Source organism: Suricata suricatta, chromosome 11 (genome assembly GCF_006229205.1).
Source record: "Suricata suricatta isolate VVHF042 chromosome 11, meerkat_22Aug2017_6uvM2_HiC, whole genome shotgun sequence".
NCBI classification, from domain to species: Eukaryota; Metazoa; Chordata; class Mammalia; order Carnivora; family Herpestidae; genus Suricata; species Suricata suricatta.
Window position 1 is genome coordinate 71,627,710 of NC_043710.1, and position 19,811 is coordinate 71,647,520.

Here is a 19,811-nt window from a genome sequence, read left to right on the forward strand (position 1 = left end):
TCTCTGCTACCTCTTGGCCTACAAGAAATACAACACATGGACTTCGATGATTTTCTTGGAAACATGCTTGACAGAGCTGCATATAATAAAAGCACAATTTTCTCTGCAGGAGAACAAAATACACTACCCTCTTGCATCAGGGCTTTAAAAATATCTAAAGAATACACTTACTTAGATAAATTTGGTTTGTATTTTAATATTTTTGCAGTGACATCTTTGCTTCAGAACATTCCCAAGTGAAAAATACAAAACTTTGTTTTCCTGATGCTCTGGGGAAAAAATAGATTCTTCTGTCGGTTTCAGCATAAATAACTATGGTCTCTCTTTAACTTGTTCTCTTTGTGAATTAGAAGCCTAGAATAATTCTACCATTTCACAAGTTAAAATGTATTTTCATTTTACCTAGTTTATTCAGCAAAGAATGCTGATGGCATTCCGCGGATTAGTCAGTTGCTTGGTTGGTTATGTGCCGTGGGTCCTGCATTCCTAGGTGGTTGTGTGCTCTTGGCCCGTCCCAATCAGCATGGGTATAGAATCAGAATCCTTGGAGTGGGAACAGATGCCTCATGCCATTAGCTAATCTGTCTCCTTGCATCATCACCAGGGCACAGACTTTCATTTTATTTATCTGATGTTGGCCACAATTTTAGGAGAGTATAGTTTCACTAGATCATATTCTACCTCCATGCTTCAAATGTCTGTGGCTGTGGTTTAGGAAGATGCTATCGTAGTTGAAAAAATGAACATCTAGCATGTTAGGAACAAAAGTATCATCAGGTGTTAAGTCCATGTGCGGCAGGTGGCTCGAAGCATCTGGTGTCTCATAGTAACTTTGGGCGTCTCCCTGGTACCATTGGCCCTGCAAGGTCCAAATTGGTCCCTGAACTGTGCTTTGATATAGCCTCTGCTACCTTGAAGGTGAGAAAGAATGTGAATAACTATATGGCTAAATGTACTTACCTTCTATTATAGAGTTTTTGCTTTGTTTTGAATCCAGTTCCTTAAAATTCAAAGCAAACCATCTCTATGCAGACAGGATTCCTTGAAGCCTTATTTTTAAAACTTTCTATGTTAACATGAATGATAAATTTTTCAAATAAATAATTCAAATTAGTGTTTCTTATACATTTTTCTCCAATTAGGAACATGGATAAGCTGTGTTTGCTTAAGGATATGTAAGAAGAGCAAAGCCACCTGGATCTGATTATTTCTCAGCTTTGTTAGTGCTTATCCACTGCACAGTACTATCTGCTTGAGATGTAAACAGTTCACATAAACACTTGTCGCTGGTCCCTTGAAGGCAATTTACATTGTAGTAGCCCAGCCAGAAATGTTTTCTAACCGGTGAGATTTTAGTGAGGCATGAGGTCACCTGTGAGATGCACTCATTTATTAGGTCCCAGTTCAGAGGATAAACACCCAGAAGATAAAAAGACTCTTGCCTGCTCCTCCAGTGCCCTTCACAGGTGCACATCTCTCCACATCCTGCTGAGAAAGATTGATGCGTCTGAGCTTCGGTTGGAGAAGAGGATGGGACCAGGACAGATGCCGGAGGTTAGGCAGTGTCCTGGGGAACTTAGCCAAGGCAGCTTGGATGTGTGCCTTGGAAAATACCAGCCATGCGGAACATCTTGGGGGCTTAGCAAAGGAATGGAGGATAAAGAGAGACTGAGGCAATTGTTTGGTTCCATAGGTTTACAGATGACTTTCCAGGCATTATTGCTTTTGTCTGATCTGCTATTTTGATAAGCATGATGTTTTAAGAATTATTTAAGAATTTGTCATGATTTTGTTGTTGTTCAGTTCCTACATTAAAAATGCTAACATTACGAAAGCTATTTCTAAATCAGAGCTGTGGGGAAGAGTTCACTGTCGGCTAATGACAGGGTTGTGTTTCTTATTAGATAATTAAACCCATTGTAGGGATTCAATTTTGAATTGTATGCTCTCAAATTCACCATAAAAATATTTATACATTGTGTAGCTCTTAGGTATTATGCTGATTCTGGAAATACCAAAATGGGAAAAAAGTGGACTTTGTTCTCCTAGAAGTACCAGGAAGTAGAAAGACAGGCAAACCAACAACTACACTCCTACAGTAAAATAATACAGTGCAATAAAATACAAAAGTGTGGTGAGTGAGCAGAAATGCACTGGGTAAGCAATTTGCATGAAAGAGGTCATGGCTGACTTTCCTCAGGGAATGTGTGAACCAGGGACGTCTTCAGAGAGAAAATGATATCTGAAGGGATTTGACAGGTGGACAGGAATTCACCGGAAGGGGAAGAGGAGATACACAAGGGAGAACTTGCTCGTCTGACCCACAGCGTGAACAAAGTTGCATAGATGGGGTCTTCAGGTACCCCATTCTTAAATCACTCTTGATGGGGAAGAATGGACTAGCAGAATATTTAAAAATAAAATTAAAAATAAAACAACTAAAGTAATAGAATAGCTTTAGTGATAATGGCATACACCTCCATTTATGCCCCTTGTGGATCTTTAAGAGTTGGCTGTCCTTTCGAGATCAGATGAGATCGGGCGCGTTCAGGGTGGTATGGCCGTAGACAAGAGATGGCTGACCTTAAACTTACGTGAGAATCTTTTTTTTTTTTTTAACTTAGGAGGGAAAACAATAGCAGGCCTAACAGGTGCGCAGTGAATACCTATTGCGTGGGTGCCCGGGGGATTCTGAAGTGGGAATTATGGCCTTCTTTCAGTCAGTCACCGACTGGGGTCACAGCCTTAAGCGTGTCGGTAGTCAAGTCTTGCCTGTCTCTTCATCAAAATGAGCTGTTTGTATGTATAAGTATCTAATTCCCTTCCAAATCTGATTTCTTCACCCATCAAAATGCCTCCTAATAAATGTTGACACATAAGAGAGAATAATTCATGTGTCAAGAAAATTCCCTCATACTGGATAACTGCGGTATTATTCCATATCACTAGTGAACCCATCACTTAGTCAACATGTTGTACAAAATGGTAAACTCATCCCCCAAAGAAGCCAGCTTTCACTAGGCTAGTGGAGAAACTGATTAAATAAATAGTAGGAAAAATTGCAACAACAGCAGCAGCAGCAACAGACTTCAGTGAACGAGTTCAACAACCTTCCTCACCCTCAAAAGGAGGAAGCAAACCTCTTTCCATCCTAACAGCACCAGGCCTCTCTTAGCCTCTGCGCCTTGCTCCAGGCCCCACTCTCTTTCCAAGCGTGATTCAGCGCCACGCCAAGTCATCAGAAGGCAATGAGCTTCTTTGGCAGAAACACAGCTGAGAGCAGGTCAGCCTCCCTGTGCCTGAAGAAGGTTCCCCAGGACCCGTGTGAAGTGCTCACTGACCCTGCCGCCCTGGGGAGCCGGCCTGCCCAGGGTGCTCACCCCGGCCTGTCCTGACAGTGCATAATGTGGTTTGCAGAGGCAATTTGTTTGGATTCTGTTTTGAATCCAAGTTCTTTTTCAAAAAAGTTGGGTTTTGTTTTTTGGTTTTGTTTTGTTTTGTTTAAATTTGAATTCACCTGACTTTGCTGGGAAATACGTTAGTGGTGTGGGTGACTAACGAAGATAGAGCCGCTGCCCTCATGGTGCTTTTGACCTGCAGAACACAGACGGGCCTGCTGTAGTTTTATGATACCACCAGGCCTGGAGAGAAGAATGCTTTTATAATATCTGGACCTGATTTGCCAAACATCCATCTAAGTTTTAAATATTACAAGAAGAGACTTTGGCCTTTCTCACCATGCTCCTGATATATTCACTGAATAAAAGAAAGCCCTTGAGTGCAGATTTCTTGCTCCCCTATCTCCAATTAATATTCGATCTTAATTTTATTAATGTTTATTTATTTTGAGAGAGGGAGAGAGAGAGAGACAGAGACAGATTTATTTTGAGAGAGAGAGAGAGACAGAGACCGAGTATGAGCGGGGGAGGGGCAGAGAGAGAAGGAAACACAATCTGAAACAGGCTCCAGGCTCTGAGCTGTCAGCATGGAGCCCAATGTGAGGCTCAGACTCGCAAACCGTGAAATCATGACCTGAGCTGAAGTCAGACGCGCAACCTGAGCCACCAGGTGTTTCAGATTCTGTCTTAAATTCTTAGTGCTCTCTATGGAAACTCCCTTGGAAACCAGAACTGTTATTGTGACCACTGGATTTTATTTTCCTTATGTAAGCATTTTAATTAATAAAAACTGCTTTCCTGATAATATCATCTTTTTAATCCTGCTTAATTTTCTTATGTTTCAACTGGTGTGCCCATGTTATTTTTATCTCTATGTAGCATTCTTTTGTTTTGAGCAGGGAGATCTTTTAAAAAAATTTTTTTTAATGTTTATTTTTGAGAGAGAGAGAGAGAGAGAGAGAGAGGGACAGAGTGTGAATGGGCAAGGGGTAGAAAGAGAGGGAGACACAGAAAATGAAGCAAACTCCAGGCTCCAAGCTGTCAGCACAGAGCCCAAAGTGGGGTTTGAACTCACGAACTGCAAGATCATGACCTGAGCCAAATTCGGATGCTTAACCAACTAAGCCACCCAGGCGCTGCTCATCTTTTTTTTTTTTTTTTTTTTTTTTTATTGTTGACAAAAAGAGAGACAGAGAGAGAATGTGAGTAGAGGAGGAGGGGCAGAGAGAAAGAGGAAGAGGGAATTCCAAGCAGACTCCATGCTGTCAGCGCAGAGCCTGATGTGGGACTTGAACTCATAAACTATGAGACCATGGCCTGAGACAAAATCAAGAGTCAGATGCTTAACTGGCTGAGCCACTTGGGTGCTCCTTCATGTAACATTCTTAAAAGGTTAAGGGACTTTCACATTTCTAAAGAGACCTAGCTTCCAGGAAAACCTTCTAATAGGTTGCAGGTGATAGGAATTTATATTGACCTACAAAGTTGCAGGAAATTCATGAGGCCCTAGTTTTTAAAATCCCATTTGTAAGGGTGCCTAAAGGAGAGAGTGTGGGGCTTAAAAACACTGAAGATCTCCATGAAGATTAATTATAAGATATAAAGCAGAAATAGAAGTAGATTATATTTCTTTTAGACTTCGAATTTCTTTAATCCCCAGGTGTGTTGGGATAGTGCTTTTCTCCATGTTTGGATTAACAAACCAATGGAGGAATTTTGAATTTCTATTTTCTGCCTTTCCAGTAACTCTATATTTATGATGGGTGTTTCTGGTGTATATTTGTTTATCTCCAGCTGTGTACCTATCACTTCAGCCAGGGTCCCTGATCTTTTGTAAATGAAGTAAGTGACAATCTGGAGCTAGTGTGTCAATTTTAGTTGTACTCTCTTTAATTTATTTGAAAGACTTCCTGCCATCCCTCTGGCTAAATGACAACATCACATGAAGAGGACTCGCCTCTTCTAGTCTTTAAGGAAGGGGGAAAGAAGCTTGGTTTACATGAAAGAACATCCCCTTCATGGTGTCTGAGGCCAGAGAAACAGGCAAAGTTCATTTAGATTTGAAGCCCATTCTGATTTCTGTAGTTGATTCTAAGCGCAGGGACTGGAAGAGGCCCCTGTACAGGCTGGCCTCCTGATTTTGTAAATAACGATTTAATGGGACCCAGCTTTTGCCATACAAGGGTAGAGGTGATTAGTTTCCACAGAAACTATATGAATCATTAAACCTAAAATACTTATTATTTGGGATGCCTGGGTGGCTCAGTCGGTTGAGCATCTGATTCTTGATTTCAGCTCAGGTTATGATCTCATGGTTCATGGGTTTGAGCTCCAGGTCAGGCTTTGTGCTGATGGCATGGAAATTGCTAGGGATTCTCTCTCTCCTTCTCTCTCTCCTCCCCCTCTCCCCCAGATAAATAAATAAACTTAAATGCATAATTTTTAAAAATTAAAAATGATAAAAGACTCCTTATTTGACCTTAAAAAAAGAGGTTGACAAATCCCGTCTTAGGGCATTGCTGGTGCTCCATGTTTATTAGGCTAATTTAGCTGATAATGATAAGTTTTAAAAAGATGTCTTGTTGATAAGTCCATACATTGTTGTCGCTGCTTTCTCAAAAGTGTTTGAACTTCTTTTGACCACTCAAAAAAGGATGTGATGGTACAAAAAATGGTATCAAATTTGCATGCAGGTAGCTACGTCCAGCCTTAGTTCAGGGACACACTGTAGAGCCCTTGCTCTTGTCTCCCACCCAGTTTTATATCCAGTGGGATTTCACATCCAAGTTCTGGCCCTGGAGGACTCAGCAGTTCCAGAAGACATGGCCGGAGTAGGCTCTGATGGGCCTTTGCACTCTTTGATGGGGCGTGGGGGCAGAGAGAACTGTTCATCTTAACTACATCCTTTGTAATAATTTAAATTCTACAAATTCCAGGACTTTGGCAGCCTGACTCAGTAAATCTTTCTCGTCTTTCCTTCTTTTAAACATGAGGAAAATACACAAACAGATTAAAGTACACTTAGAAACCCAGCTGCCTTGTTTCTATGCTCCCAAAGGAGCACTTGATTTCCAATTACACTATTTTTTCCTTTTTGTCAAATTGCTAAGAAACAGTAACTCAATTGATTTAAATGATTTCTATCACACATAGCCTTTAAGACAAGTGATCGGTTTTATTATGCTCAGTCATAACGATGGTTTTTTACTTCTATGAATCGTATTTTCAGCATAGCTCATAAAATACCCAGTTTGACTTCGTTTATTAACTTTCTCATTTTCCATTAACTGATGTTTTCCTGTCTCAGATCATTTTCCTGCCTGTTGATATTGCACAACTCAACAGAAATGTGTCTTTCAAAAGAACAAACAAAATCTTTGAGGTTTGGATAAGCTGATTTTATTGTAGTATATCTTGAAGAATAATTTCTTCAGGTTTTGTTTGTCAGAGTTCACTTCTTACGTTGTAGGTTGAATATCATTTTGAATTTTGTATCAATTCTCGTGACTTGCTATTTAATGGTTTCTTACTGCTGAGAGCCTAGACATTTAAAAGCACATTTTATTTTCTATATTTTAGATCAGAAGATATGATTCAGTTTCCATCCACTTGGCTCGAGTTGTCAGAAAAATTAACTAGAAAAAATGTCTGGTCCTATATTAATTAGTTTTAATTTTTATGTATAATTCTTTCTTGAGTTCCTTCCAGTCTGTTGCTGAAGCAATCTAAGCCTGCATAAGGCATCCGAATTATTTTTTTTTTTTTGCTTCCTCCTGTTTTATTGGCAAGTGACCATGTGTATGGTAATTGAGCAATTGTGTGCTTACATGGGTTTATGGAATTTGCATCAGCAACTTTTGGAGATCATAGATTTTTGTCTCTAAACAGACTTGAAGGGAAAGCTTTTGGAAACACTGTCTTTTGGTTAAAAATATAGTTTGTATTTTATTGAGTGACAGTCTACCTCAAAACATTGGAGATGCCTTTCTCTTTTCTCTTGGCCATATCATGTGTTTTTGTTCTCTTGAAGCTGAGGCAGCTCGCCATTTGTAAGGGGAGGAGAGCAGGGAAATACCGATGAGAGGGAGAGTGTTTACTGAGCCCCCAGGCGGAGGGCCCAGGGCAAGCCAATCTCTGCAATCATCATTAGGACTCCTCTTTCCCCATAGCTGCTGTTTTCTTCTCCCTGCTGGACAAATGAAGATACTGAGTTCAGAGTTTGAGTCAACCTTCAAGCCACCCATCAAGTGCAGCAGGTCAGAGTTTTGAAAGCAGATCTAACAGATCCTGAGCCCTTGACCAGTTCACCCACCTGTAGCAAACCTTTATGTCACATTGTCTTTGGGCTCTCTGCTCAAATTTGTTCCATCAGGAAGGCCACCTAGTTCACGGGAGCCTCCTTTCTCACTGATATTTCCTTCTTGTTTGAGTACCAGCCCATTCATTCCTGAACTCGACTGTGCTCCTGAACTCCTGTCCCCTGCTTCTTGCCTGTGCTACCTTGACCTTCCTTCACTTTTCCAATAAGAACATCGCTCGCTTGATGGGACAGTGCTTGTATCAAACTTGGGCCCATTTGGCTTGAGCCAAATCCATCGTGAAGCTTTTGGGACCTGTTTGCAACACAAATGTGGGATTTGGAGTTTATTCTGTTTGCAACCGAGAGCTGCAGGGACTTGGCAGTAGGGGAAGTTGTGTCTTGCCTGTGCCTGGCACGGGCGATCAGCAGATATTTACTTAGTGGCCAGTGATCAGATCTGGACTTTATGGGTGGGTCCTCCTGCCAGCGAATAAAATGGGACAGGAGGAGAGTGAAGTTAGAGGCAGCCCAACCCAATGGGAGGCTGGTGTCACCTAATCTGCCTCTTCTCTGTAGGTTGGACTCATAGGAAACTGGAGACGCACTACAGGAAAACACTCTGGAGTCATATTCCTGTATGACGCCGTCATGTTTATGTCATTGACATTTAGGAGAAACGATACCAAAGACTGTGTGGAGTACAGACAGAGTAAAATCTCTGGTACACATGCCTCTTTCCTTCCCCTTCCTCTCACCAGTGTATCCTGAGACAGGATTGAACACTGCCAGCCAGCCAGACCTGCATAAGTCAGTGCTTTTCACACTGTGTCATGCTCCCATCCATGGATCATGCAATGAAATTAGTGGGTTGCAGTGAGCATTTGAAATGACACATTATATGATATAAAACAGCCCATGGCATTGCACATCACAAAGGTCAGTTTTGTCTCGTGACATGAAGTCTATTTCTTATTGTGTATCTTTCAGAAGTTTGAAAAACATCATTGTCAGTGAAAGGCGCTCATTGCTTTGGAATACCATAAATCTGTCTTAAATCTGCTTGTAAAGTATCATGTAATTTTTCATCCCAATCAGGACACATTTCAGAGGCAAAAAGGTAGCTCTTAATTACATGAAACAACAGGTGTTAACCAGTATGCCTTAAACTACTAAGAAGTATGGTTACTCTTCATGAGTTAGCCAGAGCTTTCTAGAGAAATGGAGCCAATGATATAGATAGATAGATAGATAGATAGATAGATAGATAGATAGATAGATAGACAGATAGATATCTCCCACTGAGATAGAAAGAAAGATAGTAATTTTAAGGAATTGACTCCCATGAATGTAGGGGCTGGCAAGTCTGAAATCCATAACTCAGGCCAGCCGCAGGCTAGAGATTCAGGGTAACAATTGGCATTGCTGTCTGGAATCCTAATTCTGTTGCAGGACAACAGACTGGAAACTCAGGCACAGCTTCCATGTTGCAGACCTGAAGAGAATTCCTTCTTGAGGAAACCTCGGTCTTTGCATATAAGGCTTTTAACTGATTGAATGCAGTACACCCACACATGGAAGGTAATCTGCTTTACTCAAAGTTTATTAATTTAACTGTTTATCACATATAGAAACTCCTTTCACAGCAACATTTTGACTGGTGTTTGAGTAGACAGCTGCCCACCAGAGCCTAGCCAAATTGTCATATGAAATTTACCATCATACAACTTAAGCAGGACAGCTAATGGATGAAGACAGATACAAAGCTTTCTTTAGTGTCCAGAGGCTGTGCTGAGGCTGGGCATATTTTCAGGACATTTGCTGTGCTCTTTACTTTCATTTTGAGTCATTAGCAATGAACTTGTTGTGACCTTGTGGCTTCATAAAACAATTAAAAAAAGGTTTCAGATCTCACTTTGTTAATTTACATAGCTTTTTAACTGAATGTGAGTTATATGTAAATATAAATTTTTTAATGCTTATTTTTGAGAGAGAGAGAGAGAGAGAGAGAGAGAGAGAGGGAGAGAGAGGGAGAGAGAGGCAGAGTGTGAACAGGGGAAGGGCAGAGAGAGAAGGAGTCACAGAATCTTAAGCCGACTCCAGGCTCTGATCTGTCAGCACAGAGCCCAATGTAGGGCTCAAACCCATGAACCATGAGATCATGACCTGAGCTGAAGTTGGACACTCAACTAACTGAGCCACCCAGGTGCCCCTATGTAAATGTATTTTAAATTGTTTGAGTATTTTATGAAATATTTTTTAATGAAATATTTCATGAAATGTTTGGAGAAGAATAGTCTTGAATAGCTTCTCTGCTGGGGACAGAGTTTATCCTACAGAAATTGCCACAAGAATACTTTAAAAGTAAGTATTCAGCAACTTGCCATTTCTCTCACTCCAAGTTAAACTGCAAAGGGTCTGTGACATGTCCAGAGAGTTGTGAAGGCTTTGATTCTTACATAGTGACAGAAACTAACAATTAGGCATTTTTTCCTTATATTAAACTGCAACAGAGTAGCTGGTAAACACTCCGGTGAAACTTGGCCTTGGTAAGATCTTTGAAGAAGGAGAAAGAGTTCCTCAGAGTTTCATATCAAAAATGTCAAAGTGAAACTCTTGTCCTTTCATCGTTGCTGACCTAACAGTTAACCTAGTGCTGAATGCCATAAATTTTGCATTTTTTTCTAGTGTTAGAAGGATTGCTTGCTAATTACAGAAAATTTGGAAGCTGTTGAAGAAGTATGAAGACAGAGAAGAAGTTGAAAGTGATAATTCTGATCATATTACAGTGTGGTCATGCACTTTTGTTTTTTCCCTTCCATCTTTTTTTTCTGAGAATTTATTTAAGATCACATTGTTATATGATGGTAGACTTCTGTATCTTGTGTTTCTGTCAGGTGACTTCCAAAGGTAACACTTACCAATGACAATAAGTGCTTTATAAACATCATGTTTATAGTCTGTATAATATTGTGACATATGGATGTGTCACACTTAAGGTAGGTAGAGTTCTTCTCTGTTGGACTTTCACATTTTTTAAAAAATGTTTTTGAGAGAGAGCGAGAGAGAGAGTACATGAACAGGGGAGAGGGGCAGAGAGAGAGAATCTTAAGTGGGGTCTACATTCAGAGCAGAGCCTCACACAGGGCTTGATCCCACAACCCTGAATATCATGATCTGAGCCAAAATCAGGAGTCAGACACTCAGCCCACTGAGCCACCGAGACTTCCTCTTCACATTGTTTTCTAAGTATTTCCCATTCTTGCAAATAATGCTGTAGCAAACAGCTTTGTGAATGAAGCTTTTCTGTTTTTTTTTTTTAAATATGTCTTTCTAGTTGCTTTCAAATATTAGGGATATAGCATTACTACTGGTCCCTGCTTGCTTTGGGTCCTGACATTGGCCAGAGAAGGCCCCATCCTCACACCCTTAGAGACCTTCAGGGAAGGCTTAGCTACTTGTAAATGGTCACAAAAAGCTACTTCTTAAGGGAAGCCATTAACTTGGGTTGAGAAGGTTGAACTTCAAAGGATGCTGGTCAGAGGAGAGGCGCTCTCAGTCTTGGGGTATCTCTTCTCACGATGGATTAACAGAGGCTGCTGAGTCCGGGACTCAGAGAACGCCTAGTCCAGGAATGTAAGGTAGCGTGCAGCGGCATTGCCTTGCTGGGGCTGCTCCTGGTCCCCACCAGCAGTGTGTCACCAGCAGTGTGTCACTGCTGAAAACCAAAGTACAATAAGAGCTCAGGTCCTACACGGTTCTTTCCACTCTTTATGAATGAGTGGTGATTGTAATCTTTATCCGCATTTGTCTGAAGGACCCTGAATTTGCCTTATTGTTATATCAAATGTGGTCAGGCAAGCTTTGCATTACCACTCTACCACCTTGATCATGATGCAAAGTGGAAAGACCTTGAGTAGGATTCAAGGACATGGAATACTGCCCATCTCTTCCTGCTGCTACTGCTGTTTTTCCTTGAGGTGTAACTGGCAAATAGCATTCTATTAGTTTTAGGTGTACACCACAGTGATTCTATGCTATGGATATATATAGCAAACTGATTACCACAATAAGTTTAGTTCAGGTGAATCTCTCCTGTGTCTGCCATTCTAGAGGTTTTGTCCCATTCTGGAGACTTTGATGCTGACTCAGCACTGGTTCTAGAACCAGATAGATTTTGACTTAAAATCAGTCTCCATTACTGCCTAGCTGTGTGACACAGGCTGCCTGGCGCTCTGCTCCTCTGTCGCAGAGATATGTAACATCTGCTTCTCAAATTTGATTCAGGTATTGAATAAGCATAATGTACTTTGAGCACTTCACACAGTCCTTAGAATATGCTGAGTATTTATTAAGGGAAGCTGTATTCTTATTAATGGATAGCTCAAATGATTTCTTTCTTTCTTTTTTTTTTAAAGTTTATTTCTGAGAGAGAAAGAGAGAGAAGGGGTGGGGGTCAATTTGAGCAGGGGCGGGGCAGAAAGAGAGGCAGACAGAAAATCCCAAGCAGGCACTGTTCTATCAGCACAGAGCTCTATGTGGGGCTCAATCCCATGAACCATGAGATCATGACCTGAGCTGAAGTCAAGAGTCAGACACTTAATCAAATGAGCTACACAGGTGCCTCTGGCCCAAATAATTTCTAAATCTGTGCCACAGTGAGCTGCTCTTCCCCAGTGTCTGTACTGTGACCGATACTAACTGACATGAGAATCCTAAGAAACAGTCAAAGGTGAAAACACAGTTCTTAAGGACTTTAGTCTTTGAAATTTTCTCTCCCTTTGTATTTTATTTATATTTTCATGATCTCTTCTGTGTCTAATACTTTGGTACGTGCTGGGGATTTAAAGTTGAAAAAAATACCATTTCTGACCTCATGTCATTTTTGCAGTTCAGTGGTTCCCAGATTACTAACATATAAATGAGTAAATTAAAGCAATCTGATGATGCTCTCATTCACCTGTGACACACCCTCGCTAGTCACGGTTCTGAAAGGCTCTTTATCCACTCTTTAATACTCAAAGCTATCTCCGCTTTGACAAGCATCCCTTCTTGAAGGAGTGGGTTCCTACCTTTCAGAGGTCAGACACTGACTGTCAGCTTTGCATAACTTCAAGGACTTGGCTTTTCAGAGCCTGGTTCCTGGTTACCTGAGTGATTGGACCAGTGTCAAGCACCCACTCTTCTAATGGGCAAAGAGGACCATCTGCTTCTCAGATCCTGGAGCAACATCCCATCAAGAGACTCTCCTGGCTTGATGCCCCGAGCCAGCTTTGAGGTCCATCTGTTCCATTTTGGCCTTTGAATTACCAATTTCTGACAGTCCCACTTTGACATTCAGGTTCTTGTTCTGGGTTGCTTTGCTTCCTGATCACAGCAGCCCTCAAATGAAAAAATCACGAGGAGACGTATTTTTGCAACTGCTATGGAAGCCTCTGGAAACTTCAGTCTTGCATGAAAACTAGTTTTATGACACTAATTTCCCGATGCTGTTTTCAGTCCTGTTTTTGCATTGTGGGGTAATATTTATGCTGCCATTTTCATCATTGTATTGATCATTGAGGACTAATAGTAAGAGCAACCACACTTATTCAGTGTGTTGTGATTTTCATCCTGTCTCCAGTGAACTTTGAGAACAAAATCTTGTTTACTTAAGAAATGTTCTGAGCAGGCAGCAAATAAACTCAAACCCTTACTTTGAGGGATGAAAAAGGCTTGACCTCAGATGCATGAAATATTTAAGAAACCCTTAAAATCTCATAGTGTATTAGAGTTGAAAATATGTTCATGGTTATTTAACCTACCTCCACTCCTTTCAACAATGAGAACACTTAAAGCTAAGCTGAAGTTTTGCCTGTATGTGAAGTATATAGTAAGTAACTGAAGGCAGAAAGATTGGGTTTGAATCCAGCTCCCCTTCTTATTAATTATGTGACCTTGGACAAGTTTTTTGACCTCTCCAAGTTCCTTATTTCTCATCTATATAAAAGGGGTTATGATCTCAATCTAGCTTATGGAGCTATTTTAAAGTTAAATGAGCTACACTTGCCTCTGGTTAGTGTACTTTGGTAAACATTAGCTGTTATTGCGATAGAATATGGGGAATGATAGGCACAAATCCACTCTGAGCCGCAGGCAGAAAAGGAACGCGTTTTCAACAGGTGTTAGTGGTGGGTGATGATATTCCAGGAAGGAAGGACACATGCAGAGGCAGGGAATTGCGGGTCTTAATGGGAACATTGGGAGTCATCCAGCTTGGCTCTGCTGTGTGGCGCCAGAATGCAAAAAAGGAGAGGTAAACTCTGAGAAAGTAGTGGAAACCTGATCATGGATGGTCTTGAATGACAGGATGTAGAATTAAACTTCAATTATTAGTCTAGGGGGAAGAGGAGGGGTTGTTAGCCGGCTTTAATGGATGTGTGTGTGAGACAGACAGACAGACAGAAAAGCAATTAGACCGAAGCTAAGGGAGAGTAATAGGGTGATGATGTATGGGGGTGGGGGGAGGTTCTTTTTAAAAAGTGGAATTATGATAAATCTGGAAGTATATGTTGAAAACTTAAAAATGTGCCTTCCTCTTTCCTGGCAATTGTAGCTTTAGTAACGTATGCAGAAACAGTGTTTTAAAATTAATAACCTAAGTATCCAATAATGGGAACTTGGTTAAATAATGATACATTTGTATAATTTAATATCATCTAGCCATTAAAAATGGTATTATTTTTCAGCATTGGTCACTAAAATAGTACTAAAATAATTTGGAAGGTATAACATATTATGTTAGTGTGATCTCATTTTAAAAGCATATGTATGTGTGTAAAGGCCTATGCCTTCATTCAGGCATCCAGAAAGGGTCTTAGGCCAAATGAAAACAGTGGATATTTTTGCCTGGTTGTGTCAGAGTTGATTTTTTTTTATTATAGTAAAATGCATGTAACAGAAAATTTACCATTTAACCGCTTTTGCATATACAGCATTGTGGTGCTAAGTGCATTCATGTTCTTATGACCCATTTCCATTTTCTATCTCTCAAACTTAGGCTACCTTGTGTGTGTGTATTCTTAATACTTTTACATGTTGTTGGCCTTTTTAAGTTTTATTGTCAAAACACAATTTTAGTTTAAAAATACAAAGTGGGGACTTGAGACTAGCTAGGATATTATTGGAACGATGCGGAAATCATATCCTGACTCAAGATCACACAGTTGGAATAGAAAGGAAGTGCAGGAACTGAGAAGGCCAAGTTGTCCTATAATGTTTTCATTTACAGTAGTTTGGCACCCTGGATTAGATGGTGCTTTTCCCTGAGAGAAGTTTGGGCTGCCAAGTTTATGAGGATGAGACTGAGGAGCGACTGGCGTGAGCCAGGAGATTGTAGCACCGTGACAAATGTGGCTAAACCACATGACTCATAACCAGCCTGGTTGGGTGCACAGTTGTACCAACTTCAGGAACCCAAGGTAGCCAGATCTGGGTATGGGTATGTCAATGAGGAAAACATAGATAGAGGAAGAAGTCCTTGGGTTGGCATGTGGCTGACTGTGGGAGAGCCTTTCTTGGTTTTAGCATCAAGAATCTCACTGTGATTTTTTGCTATATAATTAGAGTCTCTGATGTCTAAATTCTTTCACTGAAGGAGCCTTTGTTGCACAAAAATATACAAAAAGTCTCAAAGTAACAAAACATAAAGCTATTTTATTTTTAGGCTCCATTTCTCCCCAGAAGCCCAGTCCTATTCCTTTATATCTAAATGGAGTCTGCATGATGTAGATGTAGGAGGAGGTAGGAAGAGATAGGATCGCTGTCCAGATGTCTCAGGAATAAATCCTCTTGCATTCCTTTCTTCTCCTCTTTTTTTCTCACACATCTCTGGCAAATTATCGTAGAGAGATAACGGTTGGGGATTGAGTGGACCATTGGCAAGTTGTAAGTATCACGTTATGGAGGGTCATAGACAAGGTCTCTCATGAGTCTCAGTTGGCATCTCAGAATGCAGCTGACTCTTGAGATTCCTATAACATGCCAGATAGATATTGTATACGTGATGTGATTATTTTTTAAAAAGAATAAGCCAATGTATTTCAACTAAAAAACAATACCAAAAACAGTTCACTTATCTCTTCCACCCCCTACCTCCTGCCGCTAGCAACTACCACTCTTTTCTCTGTATCTATTAGCTTGATCATTTATTTAGTTATTTAGTTATTTATTTTTTGATTCCACATTGAGAAAGATCATACAGTATTTGTCCTCTTTTGTCTGATGTATTTCATGTATCATAATGCCCTCCAGGCCCATCTATGTTGTTGCAACTGGCAAGAGTTCATTCATTTTTATGACTCAATAATATTCCATTGTATAAATATGCCACAATTTATTAACCCATTCATCCATCATTGGACCCTTAGGTTGTTTCTGTATTGTGGCTATTAGAAATAAGGCTGCAAGGAACATGGTGCTGCATGTATCTTTTTGAGTTGGTGTTTTCCTTTTTTTTTTTTTTTCAAATAAATACCTGCTAGTGGAATTGCTAAGTCATGTTGTAGTTCTATTTTTTATTTCTTGAGGAACCTCTATACTGTTTTCCATTATAGCTGTACTAATTTGCATTATTGCTAACATTGCACTAGTGTTTCCTTTTTTCCACATCTTCACTAATATTTGTTGTTGTCTTTTTGATTATAGCCATTCTGACTGGTATGAAATGGTATCTCAATGTGGTTTTGATTTGCATATCCCTGATGATGAGTAATGCAGGGCATCTTTCATGTACCTGTTGGTCATCTGTATGTCTTCTTTGGGGGAAGAATGTCTATTTAGATTTCCTGCCCATTTTTAAGCTGGATTGTCTTTTTTATGCTATTGAGTTATATGAATTTTTTATATATGTTGGATATTAGCTCCTTATCAGAAATATGCAAGGACCCGCGAGGATTTTCCGTCCTGCTGGCCGGGGCGGGACACGACAGTGGAGCACCTGGGTGGCTCAGTGGGTTGAGTGTCAGACTTCGGCTCAGGCCGTGATCTCATAGTTTGTGAGTTCGAGCCCTGCATCTGGCTCTCTGCTGACAGCTCAGAGCCTGGAGCCTGCTTCAGATTCTGTGTCACCCTCTCTCTCTGCTCCTCCCCTGCTCATGCTTTCTCACTCTCACTCTCACTCTCAAAAATAAATAAACATTTTTAAAAAAAGAAATATGATTTGCAATATTTTCTCCCATTCATTAAGTTGTCTTTTGACATTGTTGATGGTTTCTTTTGCTATGCAGAAACTTTCTAGTTTGATACAGTCCCATTTGTTAATTTTTGTGTTTGTTGCTTTTGGTTCTGGTGTCAGATGAAAAAAAATTACCACCAAGTTCTATGTCAAGGAGCTTATTACTGCCTATGTTTTTGTATAGGAGTTGAAAAGTTTCATGTTCTACACTCAAGTCTTTAATCTATTTTTCATTCATTTTTTTTGTGTGGTATAAGATAATCGTTCAGTTTCATTCTTTTGCATCTAGCTACTTAATTTTCCCAACGCTATTTATTGAAGAGACTATCCTCTTATTGTTGTATATTCTTGGCTCTTTTCTTTATTTAATTGACCATATATGTGTCGGTTTAGTTCTGGGCTCTCTATTATGTTCCAATGATCTATGTGCCATGTTCTATGAGCCCTTACCATGCTCTTTGAATTACTATAGCTTTATGATGTAATTTGAAATCAGGACGCATGATGCTTCTAGCTTTGTTCCTCTTTCTCAAGATTATTTTGGCTATTCGGAATCTTTGATTGTTCCATTCAAATTTTAAGATTATTTGTTCTATGTCTTTGAAAAAAGAGAATTTTGAGGAGGGTTGCATAGAATCTTTGGTTACCTTGGGTAGTATGGACATTTTAACAATATTAATTCTTACACTTCATGAATATGGGATTTATTTGTATCTTCTTCAGTTTATCTCTTTACTGTTTTATAGTTTCATAATACAGCATTTTTACCTCCTTGGTTAAATATATCCCTAGCTTTTTTATTCTTTTTTATGAAATTGTAAACAAGATTGTTTTCTTCATTTATTTTTCTGACAGTTCATTGTTGGTATATGGAAGTGCAACAGAATTTTTGTGTGTATTGATTTTGTATCCTGTAACTTTACTGAATTTGTGTATTAGTTCTAACAGTTTTGTGGTGGAGTTTTTAGGGTTTATATATGTAACATCAGGTCATCTGCAAATAATGATAGTTTTATTTCTTCCATTCCAATTTAGATGCTATTTATTTCTTTTTCTTGACTAATTGCTCTGGCTAGGACTTCTAAAATTATGTTTAATAGACATGGCAAGTGTGGGTATCCTTGCCTTCTTGTCCCTGATCTTGAGGGAAGAGCTTTCAACATTTTATCACTGAGTATGTTATTAGCTATAAGCTTGCCATATATGGCCTTTATTGAGATATGTCCTCTCTATACCTACTTTGTTGAGAGTTTTTATCATAAATGGTGTTAAATTTTTTTAAAATGTTTTTATGAATCTATTAAGATGAATACAGGTTTTATGATTTATAGCCTTCAATTTGTTAATGTGGTGTATCACATTTACAGATTTTCAGATGTTGAATCATACTTGCATTGTTGGAATTAATCCCAGTTGACCTTGGTGAATGATCCCTCTAATGTATTGTTAAATGTGGTTTGCATCCATTTAAGGACTTTTTAAAAATCTATGTTCATCATGGATATTGGCCTGTAATTTTCTTGTCTTGTAGCATTCTTGTCTGGTTTTATTATCAGAATAATGCTGGCATTGTAAAATGAGTTTGGAAGAGTTTGAGACAGGTTGGTATTAATAATTCTTTAATATTTTTTAGTGTTTGGTAGAATTCACCAGTGAAATTGTCCATTCCTGGACTTCTTTATGTTGGGAAATTTTTTATCACTGCTTCAATTCTATTACCAGTAATCGATCTGTTCAGGCTTTTGTATTGCATCATGATTCCGTCTTCATAGGCTGTATGTTTCTAGGAATTTATTAATATCTTCTGGGTTGTGCATTTTGTTGGCATATAATTATTCATAGTAGTCGCTTATGATCCTTTGTACTTGTGTGCTATCAATTATGACATCTCTTTCAATTTTAATTTTATTTATTTGAGGCCTCTCTCTTTGTTTCTTGATTGAGTCTAGCTAGAGGTTTGTCAATTTTATCTTTCCAAAGAACCTGCTTTTAGTTTAGTTGATCTTTTCTATTGTTTTTAGTCTCTATTTCATTTATTTTTGCTCTAATTTTTTTGATATTTCTTTCTTTCTACTAACCTTGGGCTTTGTTTGTTCTTTCTTTCCTAGTTCCTTGAAGTGTGAGGTTAGGTTGTCTATTCAAGACTTTTCTTGTTTCTAGGCAGGGATCACTATGAACTTCTCTCTTAGAACTGTTTTTGCTGCATCCTGTACATTTTAGTATGTTACATTTCCACTTTTCTTTTTCTCAAGGTACTTTTTAAATGTCTCTTTTGATTTGTTTTTTGACCCATTGGCTGTTCGGTAGCATATTGTTTAATCTCTATGTATTTGTGAATTTCCCAAATTTCTTCATGTAATTAGTTTCTAGATGCATATCATTGTGGTCAGAAAAAAATGCTTGATATGATTTCAGTCCTCTTAAATTTAAGACTTGTTTTGTTGCCTAATATATGATCTATCTTAGAAAAATTTCCATGTATACTTGAGAAGAATGTGTATTCTCTTGTTTTAGGAGAGAATGTTTTGCAAATATCTTTGAAGTCCATTTGGTCTAACGTATCATTAAAGGCCAAGTTTCCTTATTGATTTTCTATCTGGATGATCTATCTATTGATTTATGTATGTATGCTTTTAAATCTTCTGTAATAGGCAGACTCCAATGCCTCTGATCTAAAACTAAGAGAATTTAGGGCATTTGAGCATTTTTCTCTCCTCTACTCTTCCTTATTATGTGTATTTATTCCACATTGCTAAAGCCAGGGTTCCCTGTAAGACAAGTAAGTAACTCTGTAAGGAAGAATCTTTCAGTAAGAAACACATGGCTTTATTTAGGGACATTTCTAAAATTCACCTTTGTTCAGCAGACAGTCAATGTATGCTTACCACATGGAAGTACATTT

General features: G+C 39.1%; 1 protein-coding gene across 2 annotated transcripts in view; it reads left to right on the forward strand.

Moving 5' to 3' along the window:
* FAT3 (FAT atypical cadherin 3) overlaps positions 1-19,811 on the forward strand; it is a 525,182-nt gene that overhangs the window by 56,284 nt on the left and 449,087 nt on the right. The gene's annotated exons all lie outside the window — the stretch shown is intronic.